Source organism: Phyllobates terribilis, unplaced genomic scaffold, assembly GCF_046119375.1.
Source record: "Phyllobates terribilis strain yellow unplaced genomic scaffold, ASM4611937v1 Scaffold_170__1_contigs__length_4071412, whole genome shotgun sequence".
Lineage (NCBI taxonomy): Eukaryota > Metazoa > Chordata > Amphibia > Anura > Dendrobatidae > Phyllobates > Phyllobates terribilis.
In genome coordinates, this window is record NW_027362930.1 from 716,292 (window position 1) to 738,580 (window position 22,289).

The window sequence follows — 22,289 nt, forward strand, 5'->3', positions numbered from 1 at the left end:
CAATCCACGCGTTTTAGATCTGCATAACTCCACCTCTTTAAACACAGCACCTTCACCCCCTGCTGTTCCCACCCGCCTCAACACCGTTGGAAGGGAGGAGAACCAATTAAGGCGGGGGGTGGGGTGGAACGAGCAGCTGTCTACCCTTAGCAGGAGGGCTCCTGATTACATACCTCTCCTGCTGCTGCTGCTGCTGGCTGTCCAGCAGCAGACTGAAGGTGGCTGCTGCTGTGCACAGGTATATAAAGGCTCAGAGCCTATTATGACACGCGCAGCCAGCGTTCCATTGCCACATTCCATCTACTGCAGGCAGGATACCTGGCTGGCTGAATGTCGCTGAGAAGCTCACAGAGACCGCCATAAGCAACAGTTTAACAGAATGCCACAGACTAATCAACCAAACTTTTTGGGTTGGGTTCTCTTTTATAGTCTGCAGGCATTAAATGAAAGAAGTCAGTGTTCCAGCAGAAGGAGACAACGTTTCAGAAAAGGCATTGTAGCAAACCAAAAAAGAAATTTTAAGCGCAGCAGAGTAACCAGCGCACATACCTGTTAGCTCAGGTGAGTTTAAAAGGCTGCTGTTGATAACAAGGGCATTTGCTAAATAGATGGTGTGTGTGCAACAATATACTGAAAGGTCAATTATATTGTGCAGCTTATCTCACCACCTGTAGTTATTTAGGTGAAAGCTCCAAAATGCTTGCCTAATATGTCTGTTTATCCAAAAGGAAGTAAAAAGGGAGAGCTAGAAAGATAGCATTGCATCACATTACATGGCAATGCAATGCACAGTTGCTGAAGTTGAACCAAAATGAGCTTGTAATCTGGCTTCTGCAACTTTGAACATGAAAAATCCAATGAGGAGAAGAAAAGCAAAGCCAAAGAGTCCATCCCAAAATCCGACAAACAAGCAAAATGAACAAAAAACATTGAATTCAATTCTTTCTGATTTTAGAAACTGCATTAAAGAAGGGGTGCACCGGTCCTGGAGATACTGCAATACCAGGTCAATGCGTGGAGTGGACAGAGCAAGCTGTTTTTCCATCTCCCTGTTCTAAAAATCCATTTAATATATGGTCCCCAGATAGGGGACGTATCAGATATTAAACTGATAAGAACAGATACTACACTTGATCTTAGCCAAAAGGCCGAGAAGCGATAACCAGAATTGGTTTCAAATTACGGAGCCACCCAAGGAGCCTGAAAAGTCCATTTGTGGAGATGAGCTCCTGGACTCCCGTTAAGAAGACATGTTGTCAACCTCTAGATCCCTTACATGCCTGCACTTTTCGGCTTGCTGCTGCTGCAATCCACGCGTTTTAGATCTGCATAACTCCACCTCTTTAAACACAGCACCTTCACCCCCTGCTGTTCCCACCCGCCTCAACACCGTTGGAAGGGAGGAGAACCAATTAAGGCGGGGGGTGGGGTGGAACGAGCAGCTGTCTACCCTTAGCAGGAGGGCTCCTGATTACATACCTCTCCTGCTGCTGCTGCTGCTGGCTGTCCAGCAGCAGACTGAAGGTGGCTGCTGCTGTGCACAGGTATATAAAGGCTCAGAGCCTATTATGACACGCGCAGCCAGCGTTCCATTGCCACATTCCATCTACTGCAGGCAGGATACCTGGCTGGCTGAATGTCGCTGAGAAGCTCACAGAGACCGCCATAAGCAACAGTTTAACAGAATGCCACAGACTAATCAACCAAACTTTTTGGGTTGGGTTCTCTTTTATAGTCTGCAGGCATTAAATGAAAGAAGTCAGTGTTCCAGCAGAAGGAGACAACGTTTCAGAAAAGGCATTGTAGCAAACCAAAAAAGAAATTTTAAGCGCAGCAGAGTAACCAGCGCACATACCTGTTAGCTCAGGTGAGTTTAAAAGGCTGCTGTTGATAACAAGGGCATTTGCTAAATAGATGGTGTGTGTGCAACAATATACTGAAAGGTCAATTATATTGTGCAGCTTATCTCACCACCTGTAGTTATTTAGGTGAAAGCTCCAAAATGCTTGCCTAATATGTCTGTTTATCCAAAAGGAAGTAAAAAGGGAGAGCTAGAAAGATAGCATTGCATCACATTACATGGCAATGCAATGCACAGTTGCTGAAGTTGAACCAAAATGAGCTTGTAATCTGGCTTCTGCAACTTTGAACATGAAAAATCCAATGAGGAGAAGAAAAGCAAAGCCAAAGAGTCCATCCCAAAATCCGACAAACAAGCAAAATGAACAAAAAACATTGAATTCAATTCTTTCTGATTTTAGAAACTGCATTAATGAAGGGGTGCACCGGTCCTGGAGATACTGCAATACCAGGTCAATGCGTGGAGTGGACAGAGTAAGCTCTTTTTCCATCTCCCTGTTCTAAAAATCCATTTAATATATGGTCCCCAGATAGGGGACGTATCAGATATTAAACTGATAAGAACAGATACTACACTTGATCTTAGCCAAAAGGCCGAGAAGCGATAACCAGAATTGGTTTCAAACTACGGAGCCACCCAAGGATCCTGAAAAGTCCATTTGTGGAGATGAGCTCCTGGACTCCCGTTAAGAAGACATGTTGTCAACCTCTAGATCCCTTACATGCCTGCACTTTTCGGCTTGCTGCTGCTGCAATCCACGCGTTTTAGATCTGCATAACTCCACCTCTTTAAACACAGCACCTTCACCCCCTGCTGTTCCCACCCGCCTCAACACCGTTGGAAGGGAGGAGAACCAATTAAGGCGGGGGGTGGGGTGGAACGAGCAGCTGTCTACCCTTAGCAGGAGGGCTCCTGATTACATACCTCTCCTGCTGCTGCTGCTGCTGGCTGTCCAGCAGCAGACTGAAGGTGGCTGCTGCTGTGCACAGGTATATAAAGGCTCAGAGCCTATTATGACACGCGCAGCCAGCGTTCCATTGCCACATTCCATCTACTGCAGGCAGGATACCTGGCTGGCTGAATGTCGCTGAGAAGCTCACAGAGACCGCCATAAGCAACAGTTTAACAGAATGCCACAGACTAATCAACCAAACTTTTTGGGTTGGGTTCTCTTTTATAGTCTGCAGGCATTAAATGAAAGAAGTCAGTGTTCCAGCAGAAGGAGACAACGTTTCAGAAAAGGCATTGTAGCAAACCAAAAAAGAAATTTTAAGCGCAGCAGAGTAACCAGCGCACATACCTGTTAGCTCAGGTGAGTTTAAAAGGCTGCTGTTGATAACAAGGGCATTTGCTAAATAGATGGTGTGTGTGCAACAATATACTGAAAGGTCAATTATATTGTGCAGCTTATCTCACCACCTGTAGTTATTTAGGTGAAAGCTCCAAAATGCTTGCCTAATATGTCTGTTTATCCAAAAGGAAGTAAAAAGGGAGAGCTAGAAAGATAGCATTGCATCACATTACATGGCAATGCAATGCACAGTTGCTGAAGTTGAACCAAAATGAGCTTGTAATCTGGCTTCTGCAACTTTGAACATGAAAAATCCAATGAGGAGAAGAAAAGCAAAGCCAAAGAGTCCATCCCAAAATCCGACAAACAAGCAAAATGAACAAAAAACATTGAATTCAATTCTTTCTGATTTTAGAAACTGCATTAAAGAAGGGGTGCACCGGTCCTGGAGATACTGCAATACCAGGTCAATGCGTGGAGTGGACAGAGCAAGCTCTTTTTCCATCTCCCTGTTCTAAAAATCCATTTAATATATGGTCCCCAGATAGGGGACGTATCAGATATTAAACTGATAAGAACAGATACTACACTTGATCTTAGCCAAAAGGCCGAGAAGCGATAACCAGAATTGGTTTCAAACTACGGAGCCACCCAAGGATCCTGAAAAGTCCATTTGTGGAGATGAGCTCCTGGACTCCCATTAAGAAGACATGTTGTCAACCTCTAGATCCCTTACATGCCTGCACTTTTCGGCTTGCTGCTGCTGCAATCCACGCGTTTTAGATCTGCATAACTCCACCTCTTTAAACACAGCACCTTCACCCCCTGCTGTTCCCACCCGCCTCAACGCCGTTGGAAGGGAGGAGAACCAATTAAGGCGGGGGGTGGGGTGGAACGAGCAGCTGTCTACCCTTAGCAGGAGGGCTCCTGATTACATACCTCTCCTGCTGCTGCTGCTGCTGGCTGTCCAGCAGCAGACTGAAGGTGGCTGCTGCTGTGCACAGGTATATAAAGGCTCAGAGCCTATTATGACACGCGCAGCCAGTGTTCCATTGCCACATTCCATCTACTGCAGGCAGGATACCTGGCTGGCTGAATGTCGCTGAGAAGCTCACAGAGACCGCCATAAGCAACAGTTTAACAGAATGCCACAGACTAATCAACCAAACTTTTTGGGTTGGGTTCTCTTTTATAGTCTGCAGGCATTAAATGAAAGAAGTCAGTGTTCCAGCAGAAGGAGACAACGTTTCAGAAAAGGCATTGTAGCAAACCAAAAAAGAAATTTTAAGCGCAGCAGAGTAACCAGCGCACATACCTGTTAGCTCAGGTGAGTTTAAAAGGCTGCTGTTGATAACAAGGGCATTTGCTAAATAGATGGTGTGTGTGCAACAATATACTGAAAGGTCAATTATATTGTGCAGCTTATCTCACCACCTGTAGTTATTTAGGTGAAAGCTCCAAAATGCTTGCCTAATAAGTCTGTTTATCCAAAAGGAAGTAAAAAGGGAGAGCTAGAAAGATAGCATTGCATCACATTACATGGCAATGCAATGCACAGTTGCTGAAGTTGAACCAAAATGAGCTTGTAATCTGGCTTCTGCAACTTTGAACATGAAAAATCCAATGAGGAGAAGAAAAGCAAAGCCAAAGAGTCCATCCCAAAATCCGACAAACAAGCAAAATGAACAAAAAACATTGAATTCAATTCTTTCTGATTTTAGAAACTGCATTAAAGAAGGGGTGCACCGGTCCTGGAGATACTGCAATACCAGGTCAATGCGTGGAGTGGACAGAGCAAGCTCTTTTTCCATCTCCCTGTTCTAAAAATCCATTTAATATATGGTCCCCAGATAGGGGACGTATCAGATATTAAACTGATAAGAACAGATACTACACTTGATCTTAGCCAAAAGGCCGAGAAGCGATAACCAGAATTGGTTTCAAACTACGGAGCCACCCAAGGATCCTGAAAAGTCCATTTGTGGAGATGAGCTCCTGGACTCCCGTTAAGAAGACATGTTGTCAACCTCTAGATCCCTTACATGCCTGCACTTTTCGGCTTGCTGCTGCTGCAATCCACGCGTTTTAGATCTGCATAACTCCACCTCTTTAAACACAGCACCTTCACCCCCTGCTGTTCCCACCCGCCTCAACACCGTTGGAAGGGAGGAGAACCAATTAAGGCGGGGGGTGGGGTGGAACGAGCAGCTGTCTACCCTTAGCAGGAGGGCTCCTGATTACATACCTCTCCTGCTGCTGCTGCTGCTGGCTGTCCAGCAGCAGACTGAAGGTGGCTGCTGCTGTGCACAGGTATATAAAGGCTCAGAGCCTATTATGACACGCGCAGCCAGCGTTCCATTGCCACATTCCATCTACTGCAGGCAGGATACCTGGCTGGCTGAATGTCGCTGAGAAGCTCACAGAGACCGCCATAAGCAACAGTTTAACAGAATGCCACAGACTAATCAACCAAACTTTTTGGGTTGGGTTCTCTTTTATAGTCTGCAGGCATTAAATGAAAGAAGTCAGTGTTCCAGCAGAAGGAGACAACGTTTCAGAAAAGGCATTGTAGCAAACCAAAAAAGAAATTTTAAGCGCAGCAGAGTAACCAGCGCACATACCTGTTAGCTCAGGTGAGTTTAAAAGGCTGCTGTTGATAACAAGGGCATTTGCTAAATAGATGGTGTGTGTGCAACAATATACTGAAAGGTCAATTATATTGTGCAGCTTATCTCACCACCTGTAGTTATTTAGGTGAAAGCTCCAAAATGCTTGCCTAATATGTCTGTTTATCCAAAAGGAAGTAAAAAGGGAGAGCTAGAAAGATAGCATTGCATCACATTACATGGCAATGCAATGCACAGTTGCTGAAGTTGAACCAAAATGAGCTTGTAATCTGGCTTCTGCAACTTTGAACATGAAAAATCCAATGAGGAGAAGAAAAGCAAAGCCAAAGAGTCCATCCCAAAATCCGACAAACAAGCAAAATGAACAAAAAACATTGAATTCAATTCTTTCTGATTTTAGAAACTGCATTAAAGAAGGGGTGCACCGGTCCTGGAGATACTGCAATACCAGGTCAATGCGTGGAGTGGACAGAGCAAGCTCTTTTTCCATCTCCCTGTTCTAAAAATCCATTTAATATATGGTCCCCAGATAGGGGACGTATCAGATATTAAACTGATAAGAACAGATACTACACTTGATCTTAGCCAAAAGGCCGAGAAGCGATAACCAGAATTGGTTTCAAACTACGGAGCCACCCAAGGATCCTGAAAAGTCCATTTGTGGAGATGAGCTCCTGGACTCCCGTTAAGAAGACATGTTGTCAACCTCTAGATCCCTTACATGCCTGCACTTTTCGGCTTGCTGCTGCTGCAATCCACGCGTTTTAGATCTGCATAACTCCACCTCTTTAAACACAGCACCTTCACCCCCTGCTGTTCCCACCCGCCTCAACACCGTTGGAAGGGAGGAGAACCAATTAAGGCGGGGGGTGGGGTGGAACGAGCAGCTGTCTACCCTTAGCAGGAGGGCTCCTGATTACATACCTCTCCTGCTGCTGCTGCTGCTGGCTGTCCAGCAGCAGACTGAAGGTGGCTGCTGCTGTGCACAGGTATATAAAGGCTCAGAGCCTATTATGACACGCGCAGCCAGCGTTCCATTGCCACATTCCATCTACTGCAGGCAGGATACCTGGCTGGCTGAATGTCGCTGAGAAGCTCACAGAGACCGCCATAAGCAACAGTTTAACAGAATGCCACAGACTAATCAACCAAACTTTTTGGGTTGGGTTCTCTTTTATAGTCTGCAGGCATTAAATGAAAGAAGTCAGTGTTCCAGCAGAAGGAGACAACGTTTCAGAAAAGGCATTGTAGCAAACCAAAAAAGAAATTTTAAGCGCAGCAGAGTAACCAGCGCACATACCTGTTAGCTCAGGTGAGTTTAAAAGGCTGCTGTTGATAACAAGGGCATTTGCTAAATAGATGGTGTGTGTGCAACAATATACTGAAAGGTCAATTATATTGTGCAGCTTATCTCACCACCTGTAGTTATTTAGGTGAAAGCTCCAAAATGCTTGCCTAATATGTCTGTTTATCCAAAAGGAAGTAAAAAGGGAGAGCTAGAAAGATAGCATTGCATCACATTACATGGCAATGCAATGCACAGTTGCTGAAGTTGAACCAAAATGAGCTTGTAATCTGGCTTCTGCAACTTTGAACATGAAAAATCCAATGAGGAGAAGAAAAGCAAAGCCAAAGAGTCCATCCCAAAATCCGACAAACAAGCAAAATGAACAAAAAACATTGAATTCAATTCTTTCTGATTTTAGAAACTGCATTAAAGAAGGGGTGCACCGGTCCTGGAGATACTGCAATACCAGGTCAATGCGTGGAGTGGACAGAGCAAGCTCTTTTTCCATCTCCCTGTTCTAAAAATCCATTTAATATATGGTCCCCAGATAGGGGACGTATCAGATATTAAACTGATAAGAACAGATACTACACTTGATCTTAGCCAAAAGGCCGAGAAGCGATAACCAGAATTGGTTTCAAACTACGGAGCCACCCAAGGATCCTGAAAAGTCCATTTGTGGAGATGAGCTCCTGGACTCCCGTTAAGAAGACATGTTGTCAACCTCTAGATCCCTTACATGCCTGCACTTTTCGGCTTGCTGCTGCTGCAATCCACGCGTTTTAGATCTGCATAACTCCACCTCTTTAAACACAGCACCTTCACCCCCTGCTGTTCCCACCCGCCTCAACACCGTTGGAAGGGAGGAGAACCAATTAAGGCGGGGGGTGGGGTGGAACGAGCAGCTGTCTACCCTTAGCAGGAGGGCTCCTGATTACATACCTCTCCTGCTGCTGCTGCTGCTGGCTGTCCAGCAGCAGACTGAAGGTGGCTGCTGCTGTGCACAGGTATATAAAGGCTCAGAGCCTATTATGACACGCGCAGCCAGCGTTCCATTGCCACATTCCATCTACTGCAGGCAGGATACCTGGCTGGCTGAATGTCGCTGAGAAGCTCACAGAGACCGCCATAAGCAACAGTTTAACAGAATGCCACAGACTAATCAACCAAACTTTTTGGGTTGGGTTCTCTTTTATAGTCTGCAGGCATTAAATGAAAGAAGTCAGTGTTCCAGCAGAAGGAGACAACGTTTCAGAAAAGGCATTGTAGCAAACCAAAAAAGAAATTTTAAGCGCAGCAGAGTAACCAGCGCACATACCTGTTAGCTCAGGTGAGTTTAAAAGGCTGCTGTTGATAACAAGGGCATTTGCTAAATAGATGGTGTGTGTGCAACAATATACTGAAAGGTCAATTATATTGTGCAGCTTATCTCACCACCTGTAGTTATTTAGGTGAAAGCTCCAAAATGCTTGCCTAATATGTCTGTTTATCCAAAAGGAAGTAAAAAGGGAGAGCTAGAAAGATAGCATTGCATCACATTACATGGCAATGCAATGCACAGTTGCTGAAGTTGAACCAAAATGAGCTTGTAATCTGGCTTCTGCAACTTTGAACATGAAAAATCCAATGAGGAGAAGAAAAGCAAAGCCAAAGAGTCCATCCCAAAATCCGACAAACAAGCAAAATGAACAAAAAACATTGAATTCAATTCTTTCTGATTTTAGAAACTGCATTAAAGAAGGGGTGCACCGGTCCTGGAGATACTGCAATACCAGGTCAATGCGTGGAGTGGACAGAGCAAGCTCTTTTTCCATCTCCCTGTTCTAAAAATCCATTTAATATATGGTCCCCAGATAGGGGACGTATCAGATATTAAACTGATAAGAACAGATACTACACTTGATCTTAGCCAAAAGGCCGAGAAGCGATAACCAGAATTGGTTTCAAACTACGGAGCCACCCAAGGATCCTGAAAAGTCCATTTGTGGAGATGAGCTCCTGGACTCCCGTTAAGAAGACATGTTGTCAACCTCTAGATCCCTTACATGCCTGCACTTTTCGGCTTGCTGCTGCTGCAATCCACGCGTTTTAGATCTGCATAACTCCACCTCTTTAAACACAGCACCTTCACCCCCTGCTGTTCCCACCCGCCTCAACACCGTTGGAAGGGAGGAGAACCAATTAAGGCGGGGGGGTGGGGTGGAACGAGCAGCTGTCTACCCTTAGCAGGAGGGCTCCTGATTACATACCTCTCCTGCTGCTGCTGCTGCTGGCTGTCCAGCAGCAGACTGAAGGTGGCTGCTGCTGTGCACAGGTATATAAAGGCTCAGAGCCTATTATGACACGCGCAGCCAGCGTTCCATTGCCACATTCCATCTACTGCAGGCAGGATACCTGGCTGGCTGAATGTCGCTGAGAAGCTCACAGAGACCGCCATAAGCAACAGTTTAACAGAATGCCACAGACTAATCAACCAAACTTTTTGGGTTGGGTTCTCTTTTATAGTCTGCAGGCATTAAATGAAAGAAGTCAGTGTTCCAGCAGAAGGAGACAACGTTTCAGAAAAGGCATTGTAGCAAACCAAAAAAGAAATTTTAAGCGCAGCAGAGTAACCAGCGCACATACCTGTTAGCTCAGGTGAGTTTAAAAGGCTGCTGTTGATAACAAGGGCATTTGCTAAATAGATGGTGTGTGTGCAACAATATACTGAAAGGTCAATTATATTGTGCAGCTTATCTCACCACCTGTAGTTATTTAGGTGAAAGCTCCAAAATGCTTGCCTAATATGTCTGTTTATCCAAAAGGAAGTAAAAAGGGAGAGCTAGAAAGATAGCATTGCATCACATTACATGGCAATGCAATGCACAGTTGCTGAAGTTGAACCAAAATGAGCTTGTAATCTGGCTTCTGCAACTTTGAACATGAAAAATCCAATGAGGAGAAGAAAAGCAAAGCCAAAGAGTCCATCCCAAAATCCGACAAACAAGCAAAATGAACAAAAAACATTGAATTCAATTCTTTCTGATTTTAGAAACTGCATTAAAGAAGGGGTGCACCGGTCCTGGAGATACTGCAATACCAGGTCAATGCGTGGAGTGGACAGAGCAAGCTCTTTTTCCATCTCCCTGTTCTAAAAATCCATTTAATATATGGTCCCCAGATAGGGGACGTATCAGATATTAAACTGATAAGAACAGATACTACACTTGATCTTAGCCAAAAGGCCGAGAAGCGATAACCAGAATTGGTTTCAAACTACGGAGCCACCCAAGGATCCTGAAAAGTCCATTTGTGGAGATGAGCTCCTGGACTCCCGTTAAGAAGACATGTTGTCAACCTCTAGATCCCTTACATGCCTGCACTTTTCGGCTTGCTGCTGCTGCAATCCACGCGTTTTAGATCTGCATAACTCCACCTCTTTAAACACAGCACCTTCACCCCCTGCTGTTCCCACCCGCCTCAACACCGTTGGAAGGGAGGAGAACCAATTAAGGCGGGGGGGTGGGGTGGAACGAGCAGCTGTCTACCCTTAGCAGGAGGGCTCCTGATTACATACCTCTCCTGCTGCTGCTGCTGCTGGCTGTCCAGCAGCAGACTGAAGGTGGCTGCTGCTGTGCACAGGTATATAAAGGCTCAGAGCCTATTATGACACGCGCAGCCAGCGTTCCATTGCCACATTCCATCTACTGCAGGCAGGATACCTGGCTGGCTGAATGTCGCTGAGAAGCTCACAGAGACCGCCATAAGCAACAGTTTAACAGAATGCCACAGACTAATCAACCAAACTTTTTGGGTTGGGTTCTCTTTTATAGTCTGCAGGCATTAAATGAAAGAAGTCAGTGTTCCAGCAGAAGGAGACAACGTTTCAGAAAAGGCATTGTAGCAAACCAAAAAAGAAATTTTAAGCGCAGCAGAGTAACCAGCGCACATACCTGTTAGCTCAGGTGAGTTTAAAAGGCTGCTGTTGATAACAAGGGCATTTGCTAAATAGATGGTGTGTGTGCAACAATATACTGAAAGGTCAATTATATTGTGCAGCTTATCTCACCACCTGTAGTTATTTAGGTGAAAGCTCCAAAATGCTTGCCTAATATGTCTGTTTATCCAAAAGGAAGTAAAAAGGGAGAGTTAGAAAGATAGCATTGCATCACATTACATGGCAATGCAATGCACAGTTGCTGAAGTTGAACCAAAATGAGCTTGTAATCTGGCTTCTGCAACTTTGAACATGAAAAATCCAATGAGGAGAAGAAAAGCAAAGCCAAAGAGTCCATCCCAAAATCCGACAAACAAGCAAAATGAACAAAAAACATTGAATTCAATTCTTTCTGATTTTAGAAACTGCATTAAAGAAGGGGTGCACCGGTCCTGGAGATACTGCAATACCAGGTCAATGCGTGGAGTGGACAGAGCAAGCTCTTTTTCCATCTCCCTGTTCTAAAAATCCATTTAATATATGGTCCCCAGATAGGGGACGTATCAGATATTAAACTGATAAGAACAGATACTACACTTGATCTTAGCCAAAAGGCCGAGAAGCGATAACCAGAATTGGTTTCAAACTACGGAGCCACCCAAGGATCCTGAAAAGTCCATTTGTGGAGATGAGCTCCTGGACTCCCGTTAAGAAGACATGTTGTCAACCTCTAGATCCCTTACATGCCTGCACTTTTCGGCTTGCTGCTGCTGCAATCCACGCGTTTTAGATCTGCATAACTCCACCTCTTTAAACACAGCACCTTCACCCCCTGCTGTTCCCACCCGCCTCAACACCGTTGGAAGGGAGGAGAACCAATTAAGGCGGGGGGTGGGGTGGAACGAGCAGCTGTCTACCCTTAGCAGGAGGGCTCCTGATTACATACCTCTCCTGCTGCTGCTGCTGCTGGCTGTCCAGCAGCAGACTGAAGGTGGCTGCTGCTGTGCACAGGTATATAAAGGCTCAGAGCCTATTATGACACGCGCAGCCAGCGTTCCATTGCCACATTCCATCTACTGCAGGCAGGATACCTGGCTGGCTGAATGTCGCTGAGAAGCTCACAGAGACCGCCATAAGCAACAGTTTAACAGAATGCCACAGACTAATCAACCAAACTTTTTGGGTTGGGTTCTCTTTTATAGTCTGCAGGCATTAAATGAAAGAAGTCAGTGTTCCAGCAGAAGGAGACAACGTTTCAGAAAAGGCATTGTAGCAAACCAAAAAAGAAATTTTAAGCGCAGCAGAGTAACCAGCGCACATACCTGTTAGCTCAGGTGAGTTTAAAAGGCTGCTGTTGATAACAAGGGCATTTGCTAAATAGATGGTGTGTGTGCAACAATATACTGAAAGGTCAATTATATTGTGCAGCTTATCTCACCACCTGTAGTTATTTAGGTGAAAGCTCCAAAATGCTTGCCTAATATGTCTGTTTATCCAAAAGGAAGTAAAAAGGGAGAGCTAGAAAGATAGCATTGCATCACATTACATGGCAATGCAATGCACAGTTGCTGAAGTTGAACCAAAATGAGCTTGTAATCTGGCTTCTGCAACTTTGAACATGAAAAATCCAATGAGGAGAAGAAAAGCAAAGCCAAAGAGTCCATCCCAAAATCCGACAAACAAGCAAAATGAACAAAAAACATTGAATTCAATTCTTTCTGATTTTAGAAACTGCATTAAAGAAGGGGTGCACCGGTCCTGGAGATACTGCAATACCAGGTCAATGCGTGGAGTGGACAGAGCAAGCTCTTTTTCCATCTCCCTGTTCTAAAAATCCATTTAATATATGGTCCCCAGATAGGGGACGTATCAGATATTAAACTGATAAGAACAGATACTACACTTGATCTTAGCCAAAAGGCCGAGAAGCGATAACCAGAATTGGTTTCAAACTACGGAGCCACCCAAGGATCCTGAAAAGTCCATTTGTGGAGATGAGCTCCTGGACTCCCGTTAAGAAGACATGTTGTCAACCTCTAGATCCCTTACATGCCTGCACTTTTCGGCTTGCTGCTGCTGCAATCCACGCGTTTTAGATCTGCATAACTCCACCTCTTTAAACACAGCACCTTCACCCCCTGCTGTTCCCACCCGCCTCAACACCGTTGGAAGGGAGGAGAACCAATTAAGGCGGGGGGTGGGGTGGAACGAGCAGCTGTCTACCCTTAGCAGGAGGGCTCCTGATTACATACCTCTCCTGCTGCTGCTGCTGCTGGCTGTCCAGCAGCAGACTGAAGGTGGCTGCTGCTGTGCACAGGTATATAAAGGCTCAGAGCCTATTATGACACGCGCAGCCAGCGTTCCATTGCCACATTCCATCTACTGCAGGCAGGATACCTGGCTGGCTGAATGTCGCTGAGAAGCTCACAGAGACCGCCATAAGCAACAGTTTAACAGAATGCCACAGACTAATCAACCAAACTTTTTGGGTTGGGTTCTCTTTTATAGTCTGCAGGCATTAAATGAAAGAAGTCAGTGTTCCAGCAGAAGGAGACAACGTTTCAGAAAAGGCATTGTAGCAAACCAAAAAAGAAATTTTAAGCGCAGCAGAGTAACCAGCGCACATACCTGTTAGCTCAGGTGAGTTTAAAAGGCTGCTGTTGATAACAAGGGCATTTGCTAAATAGATGGTGTGTGTGCAACAATATACTGAAAGGTCAATTATATTGTGCAGCTTATCTCACCACCTGTAGTTATTTAGGTGAAAGCTCCAAAATGCTTGCCTAATATGTCTGTTTATCCAAAAGGAAGTAAAAAGGGAGAGCTAGAAAGATAGCATTGCATCACATTACATGGCAATGCAATGCACAGTTGCTGAAGTTGAACCAAAATGAGCTTGTAATCTGGCTTCTGCAACTTTGAACATGAAAAATCCAATGAGGAGAAGAAAAGCAAAGCCAAAGAGTCCATCCCAAAATCCGACAAACAAGCAAAATGAACAAAAAACATTGAATTCAATTCTTTCTGATTTTAGAAACTGCATTAAAGAAGGGGTGCACCGGTCCTGGAGATACTGCAATACCAGGTCAATGCGTGGAGTGGACAGAGCAAGCTCTTTTTCCATCTCCCTGTTCTAAAAATCCATTTAATATATGGTCCCCAGATAGGGGACGTATCAGATATTAAACTGATAAGAACAGATTTTTTTTTTTTTTTTTTAATTTGGCTATCCCCCACATGGGGATAAAAACCGTTTATTTAAAATTTAACAAATTACAGAAATAAAACCATTACATCCACATTACACTTTCGGGACTTCAAAGAAAAATAAAAATTCCATCACAGCAAATTTTACAAGACTTCAAATATTCCATAGGTTAAAAAGCCATTTGCCTGCCAACGTTACATTCTTTTTCTTGTCCAATAAATAGTATATGTACATTTCACTTTTACAAAAGGCTAAAACATCATCTACTGGTAACATTTCATATTTAAAAACAGCAATATTTCTAGCATTCCAGAGCGCTATCTTGGCACAATTCACTGTCTTCCACGCCATTATTTTTTGGTCCATTGTTGGGCATTCCAGAAGACCATATAACACTGATGCAAAATTAAAGTCCTTGAGGTCCACCATTTTCTCCAGCAGGGGGATTAATCTTCTCCAGAACTCTTTAGCAAAAGCACAAGTCCATAAAAGATGCTTCACTGTCTCTTCTTCTTGACAACCTTCTCTTGGGCAGATGGCAGACCTCACAAAACCTCTTCTGTACTGGAATGCCCGGCAAGGAAGACAGTGGTGTGCGCAGCTCCAAGACATGTCTTTCTGTACATTAAAAAGATAAGGGGCGTTAATCATTTTCCATATGTGTACAGTTTTGTCATCATCATAACGTTCAATATCACACAACGTCACATCAGTACTAATTTGTTTGAGTAGTGTCTTGCTGTTACATAGATCCCCTGTCTGTTTCTTATTCAAAAAATTAAAATCAAGAATAATTTTCTTTAAAATCTCATAATGTGCAGGTAGGTTAAAAGCATAAGGAAAGGATAAAACCGTTTCAAACCAACCAAACCTTCTCATGAGAAAACCAGTGTTAAAACGCATAAAATAGGAAAGGTAATTATCTTTAAAAAGGGTTTTAAAACAGAAACAGAAAAAATGTATTAAAAGAAACTTATCTAAAACAGGGAAATCTTTCCCACCTTTAACCTTTGGCTTTGTCACAATTTCTCTTTTGAGTTTCTCCATTTTTGAGCCCCAAAAAAAGGTAAAACATACTTTTGTAATTCGTTTCAACAAATTTGTAGGAGGGGGGAACACCAAACTAAGATATAACAGGATAGGTAATATCACCATTTTTACAATCAGAACTTTACCTTCCATTGACAGCTTTCTCATATTCCACATGCAGATTTTCTGATTAATTTTCTGTGCTGCCGCATCCCAGCTATTAAAACCATTATTAGATTCATTAAAAGAAACACCTAAAATAGTAATGGAATCTGTAACTTCAATTGGTACATCATGTAAACTCATCCCCCCGACATTTAAAATATTACATTTAGTAAGATTAATTTTAAAACCGGAAACTGTACAAAAAGACTGAATTTGGCTTATCGTTTTTTGTATTGAAGGTACATCACATCCAAACACTGCTACATCATCCATATAGCTTACAACTTTAACTTGTAGACCGTTCCCTCCGGGTAAGGGTACTCCACATATTTGCTTATCCCGGCGTATTGTACATAAAAGGGGTTCTATAGCACATATAAAAAGCAGGGGGGACAAAGGGCAACCCTGCTTCACCCCTGATTTTAAAACTACCTCTTTTGTTTTAAAACCATTAACTAAAATCTTACTCGTACAATCATTATAAAAAGCTTTAAGAGACAATAAAAACCCACCCGGAATGCCCATTTTTTCTAAAACTTTAAAAAGATAAAAATGAGACACGCGGTCAAAAGCTTTCTCAAAATCCACCGCTAGGATTGACATCTTTGTCTTTCTGGTTTTTACATCTTCAATACAATCTTTCACCAGGTTTAAATTGTCCCAGATACTACGCCCAGGTACCCCGCATACCTGATTTGCATGAATTACTTTATGTATCACCTTTTTCAACCGATTTGCACAGATCTTAGCCATAATTTTGTAATCACTATTTAAAAGAGTTATCGGCCTCCAGTTTTTAAGATCCGTTTTGTCACCTTTTTTGTATAGTAGTGATACCTCACCTTTCTTCCATGAGTTGAGTAAAACCTTATTATTAAAAACTTCGGAAAACAAATTAAACAAATCATCTTTTAAAATATCATAAAAACTTATATAAAACTCTATGGGGATACCATCAGGGCCGGGCACTTTACCATTTTTAAAACTCTTCATGGTTTCTAAAATCTCTTCCTCACATAGAGGTTGGGATAAAAAACTTTGGGCATCAGCATCTAGGGTGGACTTGATCTCCCCCAGGAAAGTGTGTATTAAATCATGGTCTACAGTTTTTACATTAAAAAGATCATTAAAATAGACATTTACCTTATCCAATATAACGTTGATATTATTATCTCCATCTATGTTATCAATTATTGTTTTCGCCTGTTTGTTTTTCTTAAAAAAATACCTGGAACAAGTCTCATCCTCTTCTACGTGTTTTACCTTTGAACGAAAAATCAGTTCTTTTCCTTTTTGTTCCAACCACTTTGAAATTTCTCCTTTAAGACTCAATATATCATTACCTACATCCAGACCATTGTCTTTGAATTTGTACAATGTCTGTAACCTGATATTAAGAAAATTATAGATCTCAAACTTTTCTTTAGCTTTTTGTATGCTTTTCTTTATAAAGAAATCTTTAATGTTTATTTTCATTCTATCCCACCAGGAGCTAAAAGAAATATTGGGGTTTTTCCTTTTTCTACAGTTTACATAAAACTCAATAAAATCCGATAAAATTTGTGGATCTTTTAAAAGGGACACATTCAATTTCCAAGATTTCTTACCACATTTCTTCTTTCCATTAATCCTCACTCTAAAAGATAAAACCTTGTGATCTGAGAGAATATTAGTTAAAACTTCACATTTCACTGGCAGTATTTTTTCTGAACCTAAAACAAAATCTATCCTGGAGCTACATGTAGAATTGCTCCAGGTGAAACCAGCGTCTATAGGGCTATCCTTGTTACATTCTTTATACACATCAGTTAATTTACAATCATTTATAATATTGCTTAACATTCCAGACGTTTTGTCATAATTTCTACTCACGGAACCGGAGCGTCGGCTTTCGCCTTTTAAAATACAATTAAAATCACCTGCCAGGATAAAAGGTTCAGAAATGTTAATAAATAAAGGTAAAATTTCCAGCATATCAGCCCTTTCATTTTTATCAGGTGACCCATAAAAATTTAAAAACTGCCATCTTGTCCCATCAATAAAAGCCTTAACTAAAAGAATACGACCCGGTAAAATATCTTGGATAAAATCAATAGACACATTTCCCTTAAAAAGTATAGCTACCCCGGCTGATCCGGTTGCATTTGATCCAGACCAGACCGATGGACCATGTTTCCACTCTTCCTTATATTTTTTGTAAGAAATCTTATGAGGGATATGACATTCTTGTAAAAAGAAAACAGAAGCTGTAAAACAGGTTAAAAAATGTAAAACAGTAGCTCTTCTGGTCTTGGATCCTATGCCTCTCACATTGAGGGAAACACCACTAATGTCAGCCATCATAACAAATGGTTAGGAAGAAAAACTGGACTTTACCTATCCGATGGACGGATCAGACCACTTGGACTTTCACCAACGCCCTCTTCTGAATCCACCGTTATCAAAGAGTCTTCATCATCGGAGAAGGAACATTCACTTAAATTAAGACCCGACGCTACTGGGGTGTAGCTCGGAAGGATATTGAGAGAAAGGTTACACTGGGTCTCCATAGGCTGACCATTTAGGTCCTCGTCAGGTGGGTCTCCGAGAGGCTCCGCACTCCCCTGCTGACCCGCAGAGGGTCGTAACACAGGGGCAGGCTGCGCACATGGCGGAGCCTCAGAGTCCCCGGAGGCAGCCAGGTTCGGGGCCCCACCTGGAGCAGCAGAGCCCCGGGACCTCGGGATTCCAGAGTCTACACCCCCGTGAGGGGATGTATCCATCTCCTCCCTATTAGCCACCTCCACGGAACCATTCTTTTTCTTATTATGAGACCTCACCAAATGCCACGTACCGCCCTCGCTCTCGTGAGACCCAGTGGGAATTTTGGGCTCGGTGTCAGCCTTTTGGCGCTCTTTTTTGGCCTTACCGACCGCCCCTTTATGATCTTTCTCAGCCTTCCTTTTAGCCTCCTTATGGTCTTTCAGCCAGCTCCTGGGCTCCTGTGAGTTACCTGTCATTGACTCGGAGGGATTGTTACTAGTTGAAGCGCCCTTATCACCTCCCGAGGCTCCAGGTTGTTGCTCCTCCTCCTGAGGGGTGGTCTGATTGGCCCGTCCATTCCCGGATGTCTTGGACTTCTCCTTTTGTTTTTGTTCATCCTCTCTGAACCTGTGAGGGCAAGAAAAATAGAAATGACCAGGTGTCCGACAAAAAGAGCATTTTTTTTCATTTGGGCACTCCTTTGTGTCATGTTCAGTACTGGCACAATTTCTACAAGTGGCACCACAACTATCCTTAGAGTGCCCATAGAGACCACAATACCTACAGAAAAGTGGCATTCCTGAGAAAAAAAAATCCCCATTAGTTTGCCCTATTTTAAATCGAGCTGGAGGAAGTCTCACACCTCCAGGGAATTTAGGGTCTCTTTCACATTTTACTAAAAACTTCCATTTTGAGGTCCAGATGTTAAACTCATTCAACACTTTCCCAATCAATTTCACACTTTTAAAATAAACTGACAAAAAGGAAATAACCTCTGGTGCTGTTATGAAGGGTGAGAAGATTTTCACAACCACCATCTTTACCTCATCCAGGACGTGCTCGATGATCTGAATCCCTTTTAGACCAGGGCTATTTTCTACCGACTTAACTCTGGACAAAACATCTTTGAAAATACCTTCGCCAGTAAAGGTTACATCATAATCTCCACGTCGAGGATAATCCTGGATAGAAAGGATTTCGTTGGTTCTGACGTGGAGCAGTTTCTCAAGCACGTCCTGGACTACATATCCCAGATTCCGTATATCGGAACCACCAGCCGTAAATCGGACCCTTATGGTGTTCTTAAGCCTCGCATATAGAGGCACGAGGTTGGGGTCAACCTCCATGGTATGGCGCAACAAAATGCAAATTGCAACCGCCTGCAATCTGCGCCTTCAGAGCTTTGAGATAAAGCACCTGAAGGCTGGGGGATCGCTGCCCGTTACCCTAGGACTAATCCCTCTCCCTAATAGCAGCAGGCAGGTGAAGCCCACCGAAGTGGACGATCCAGCCAGGCCAAGGAGAGGGGTACCTGAGTGCCCTTCAACTGAAACCTCCTGCTGTGAAGCACTTGGTCTCAGCCAAAAGGCCGAGAAGCGATAACCAGAATTGGTTTCAAACTACGGAGCCACCCAAGGATCCTGAAAAGTCCATTTGTGGAGATGAGCTCCTGGACTCCCGTTAAGAAGACATGTTGTCAACCTCTAGATCCCTTACATGCCTGCACTTTTCGGCTTGCTGCTGCTGCAATCCACGCGTTTTAGATCTGCATAACTCCACCTCTTTAAACACAGCACCTTCACCCCCTGCTGTTCCCACCCGCCTCAACACCGTTGGAAGGGAGGAGAACCAATTAAGGCGGGGGGTGGGGTGGAACGAGCAGCTGTCTACCCTTAGCAGGAGGGCTCCTGATTACATACCTCTCCTGCTGCTGCTGCTGCTGGCTGTCCAGCAGCAGACTGAAGGTGGCTGCTGCTGTGCACAGGTATATAAAGGCTCAGAGCCTATTATGACACGCGCAGCCAGCGTTCCATTGCCACATTCCATCTACTGCAGGCAGGATACCTGGCTGGCTGAATGTCGCTGAGAAGCTCACAGAGACCGCCATAAGCAACAGTTTAACAGAATGCCACAGACTAATCAACCAAACTTTTTGGGTTGGGTTCTCTTTTATAGTCTGCAGGCATTAAATGAAAGAAGTCAGTGTTCCAGCAGAAGGAGACAACGTTTCAGAAAAGGCATTGTAGCAAACCAAAAAAGAAATTTTAAGCGCAGCAGAGTAACCAGCGCACATACCTGTTAGCTCAGGTGAGTTTAAAAGGCTGCTGTTGATAACAAGGGCATTTGCTAAATAGATGGTGTGTGTGCAACAATATACTGAAAGGTCAATTATATTGTGCAGCTTATCTCACCACCTGTAGTTATTTAGGTGAAAGCTCCAAAATGCTTGCCTAATATGTCTGTTTATCCAAAAGGAAGTAAAAAGGGAGAGCTAGAAAGATAGCATTGCATCACATTACATGGCAATGCAATGCACAGTTGCTGAAGTTGAACCAAAATGAGCTTGTAATCTGGCTTCTGCAACTTTGAACATGAAAAATCCAATGAGGAGAAGAAAAGCAAAGCCAAAGAGTCCATCCCAAAATCCGACAAACAAGCAAAATGAACAAAAAACATTGAATTCAATTCTTTCTGATTTTAGAAACTGCATTAAAGAAGGGGTGCACCGGTCCTGGAGATACTGCAATACCAGGTCAATGCGTGGAGTGGACAGAGCAAGCTCTTTTTCCATCTCCCTGTTCTAAAAATCCATTTAATATATGGTCCCCAGATAGGGGACGTATCAGATATTAAACTGATAAGAACAGATACTACACTTGATCTTAGCCAAAAGGCCGAGAAGCGATAACCAGAATTGGTTTCAAACTACGGAGCCACCCAAGGATCCTGAAAAGTCCATTTGTGGAGATGAGCTCCTGGACTCCCGTTAAGAAGACATGTTGTCAACCTCTAGATCCCTTACATGCCTGCACTTTTCGGCTTGCTGCTGCTGCAATCCACGCGTTTTAGATCTGCATAACTCCACCTCTTTAAACACAGCACCTTCACCCCCTGCTGTTCCCACCCGCCTCAACACCGTTGGAAGGGAGGAGAACCAATTAAGGCGGGGGGTGGGGTGGAACGAGCAGCTGTCTACCCTTAGCAGGAGGGCTCCTGATTACATACCTCTCCTGCTGCTGCTGCTGCTGCTGGCTGTCCAGCAGCAGACTGAAGGTGGCTGCTGCTGTGCACAGGTATATAAAGGCTCAGAGCCTATTATGACACGCGCAGCCAGTGTTCCATTGCCACATTCCATCTACTGCAGGCAGGATACCTGGCTGGCTGAATGTCGCTGAGAAGCTCACAGAGACCGCCATAAGCAACAGTTTAACAGAATGCCACAGACTAATCAACCAAACTTTTTGGGTTGGGTTCTCTTTTATAGTCTGCAGGCATTAAATGAAAGAAGTCAGTGTTCCAGCAGAAGGAGACAACGTTTCAGAAAAGGCATTGTAGCAAACCAAAAAAGAAATTTTAAGCGCAGCAGAGTAACCAGCGCACATACCTGTTAGCTCAGGTGAGTTTAAAAGGCTGCTGTTGATAACAAGGGCATTTGCTAAATAGATGGTGTGTGTGCAACAATATACTGAAAGGTCAATTATATTGTGCAGCTTATCTCACCACCTGTAGTTATTTAGGTGAAAGCTCCAAAATGCTTGCCTAATATGTCTGTTTATCCAAAAGGAAGTAAAAAGGGAGAGCTAGAAAGATAGCATTGCATCACATTACATGGCAATGCAATGCACAGTTGCTGAAGTTGAACCAAAATGAGCTTGTAATCTGGCTTCTGCAACTTTGAACATGAAAAATCCAATGAGGAGAAGAAAAGCAAAGCCAAAGAGTCCATCCCAAAATCCGACAAACAAGCAAAATGAACAAAAAACATTGAATTCAATTCTTTCTGATTTTAGAAACTGCATTAAAGAAGGGGTGCACCGGTCCTGGAGATACTGCAATACCAGGTCAATGCGTGGAGTGGACAGAGCAAGCTCTTTTTCCATCTCCCTGTTCTAAAAATCCATTTAATATATGGTCCCCAGATAGGGGACGTATCAGATATTAAACTGATAAGAACAGATACTACACTTGATCTTAGCCAAAAGGCCGAGAAGCGATAACCAGAATTGGTTTCAAACTACGGAGCCACCCAAGGATCCTGAAAAGTCCATTTGTGGAGATGAGCTCCTGGACTCCCGTTAAGAAGACATGTTGTCAACCTCTAGATCCCTTACATGCCTGCACTTTTCGGCTTGCTGCTGCTGCAATCCACGCGTTTTAGATC

The 22,289-nt window shown here is 43.6% G+C and overlaps 12 non-coding genes and 1 pseudogene across 12 annotated transcripts; all 13 read right to left on the bottom strand.

The window, feature by feature from the left end:
- Nucleotides 1–969: 969 nt before the first annotated feature.
- Nucleotides 970–1,160, bottom strand: LOC141211503 (U2 spliceosomal RNA). The gene has a single exon (XR_012281476.1). It is a non-coding gene; the product is annotated as a U2 spliceosomal RNA (small nuclear RNA).
- A 1,115-nt stretch (nt 1,161–2,275) lies between these two features.
- Nucleotides 2,276–2,466, bottom strand: LOC141211556 (U2 spliceosomal RNA). The gene has a single exon (XR_012281527.1). It is a non-coding gene; the product is annotated as a U2 spliceosomal RNA (small nuclear RNA).
- A 1,115-nt stretch (nt 2,467–3,581) lies between these two features.
- On the bottom strand, nt 3,582–3,772 carry LOC141211975 (U2 spliceosomal RNA). The gene has a single exon (XR_012281796.1). It is a non-coding gene; the product is annotated as a U2 spliceosomal RNA (small nuclear RNA).
- A 1,115-nt stretch (nt 3,773–4,887) lies between these two features.
- Nucleotides 4,888–5,078, bottom strand: LOC141211976 (U2 spliceosomal RNA). The gene has a single exon (XR_012281797.1). It is a non-coding gene; the product is annotated as a U2 spliceosomal RNA (small nuclear RNA).
- A 1,115-nt stretch (nt 5,079–6,193) lies between these two features.
- LOC141211977 (U2 spliceosomal RNA) lies at nt 6,194–6,384 on the bottom strand. Its single transcript, XR_012281798.1, has one exon. It is a non-coding gene; the product is annotated as a U2 spliceosomal RNA (small nuclear RNA).
- Nucleotides 6,385–7,499: 1,115 nt separating this feature from the next.
- LOC141211978 (U2 spliceosomal RNA) lies at nt 7,500–7,690 on the bottom strand. Its single transcript, XR_012281799.1, has one exon. It is a non-coding gene; the product is annotated as a U2 spliceosomal RNA (small nuclear RNA).
- A 1,115-nt stretch (nt 7,691–8,805) lies between these two features.
- Nucleotides 8,806–8,996, bottom strand: LOC141211979 (U2 spliceosomal RNA). The gene has a single exon (XR_012281800.1). It is a non-coding gene; the product is annotated as a U2 spliceosomal RNA (small nuclear RNA).
- Nucleotides 8,997–10,112: 1,116 nt separating this feature from the next.
- Nucleotides 10,113–10,303, bottom strand: LOC141211980 (U2 spliceosomal RNA). The gene has a single exon (XR_012281801.1). It is a non-coding gene; the product is annotated as a U2 spliceosomal RNA (small nuclear RNA).
- A 1,116-nt stretch (nt 10,304–11,419) lies between these two features.
- On the bottom strand, nt 11,420–11,610 carry LOC141211982 (U2 spliceosomal RNA). Its single transcript, XR_012281803.1, has one exon. It is a non-coding gene; the product is annotated as a U2 spliceosomal RNA (small nuclear RNA).
- A 1,115-nt stretch (nt 11,611–12,725) lies between these two features.
- Nucleotides 12,726–12,916, bottom strand: LOC141211983 (U2 spliceosomal RNA). The gene has a single exon (XR_012281804.1). It is a non-coding gene; the product is annotated as a U2 spliceosomal RNA (small nuclear RNA).
- Nucleotides 12,917–14,031: 1,115 nt separating this feature from the next.
- LOC141211702 (U2 spliceosomal RNA) lies at nt 14,032–14,237 on the bottom strand (annotated as a pseudogene).
- A 6,386-nt stretch (nt 14,238–20,623) lies between these two features.
- On the bottom strand, nt 20,624–20,814 carry LOC141211984 (U2 spliceosomal RNA). The gene has a single exon (XR_012281805.1). It is a non-coding gene; the product is annotated as a U2 spliceosomal RNA (small nuclear RNA).
- A 1,118-nt stretch (nt 20,815–21,932) lies between these two features.
- On the bottom strand, nt 21,933–22,123 carry LOC141211985 (U2 spliceosomal RNA). Its single transcript, XR_012281806.1, has one exon. It is a non-coding gene; the product is annotated as a U2 spliceosomal RNA (small nuclear RNA).
- Between the last annotated feature and the right edge of the window lie 166 nt (nt 22,124–22,289).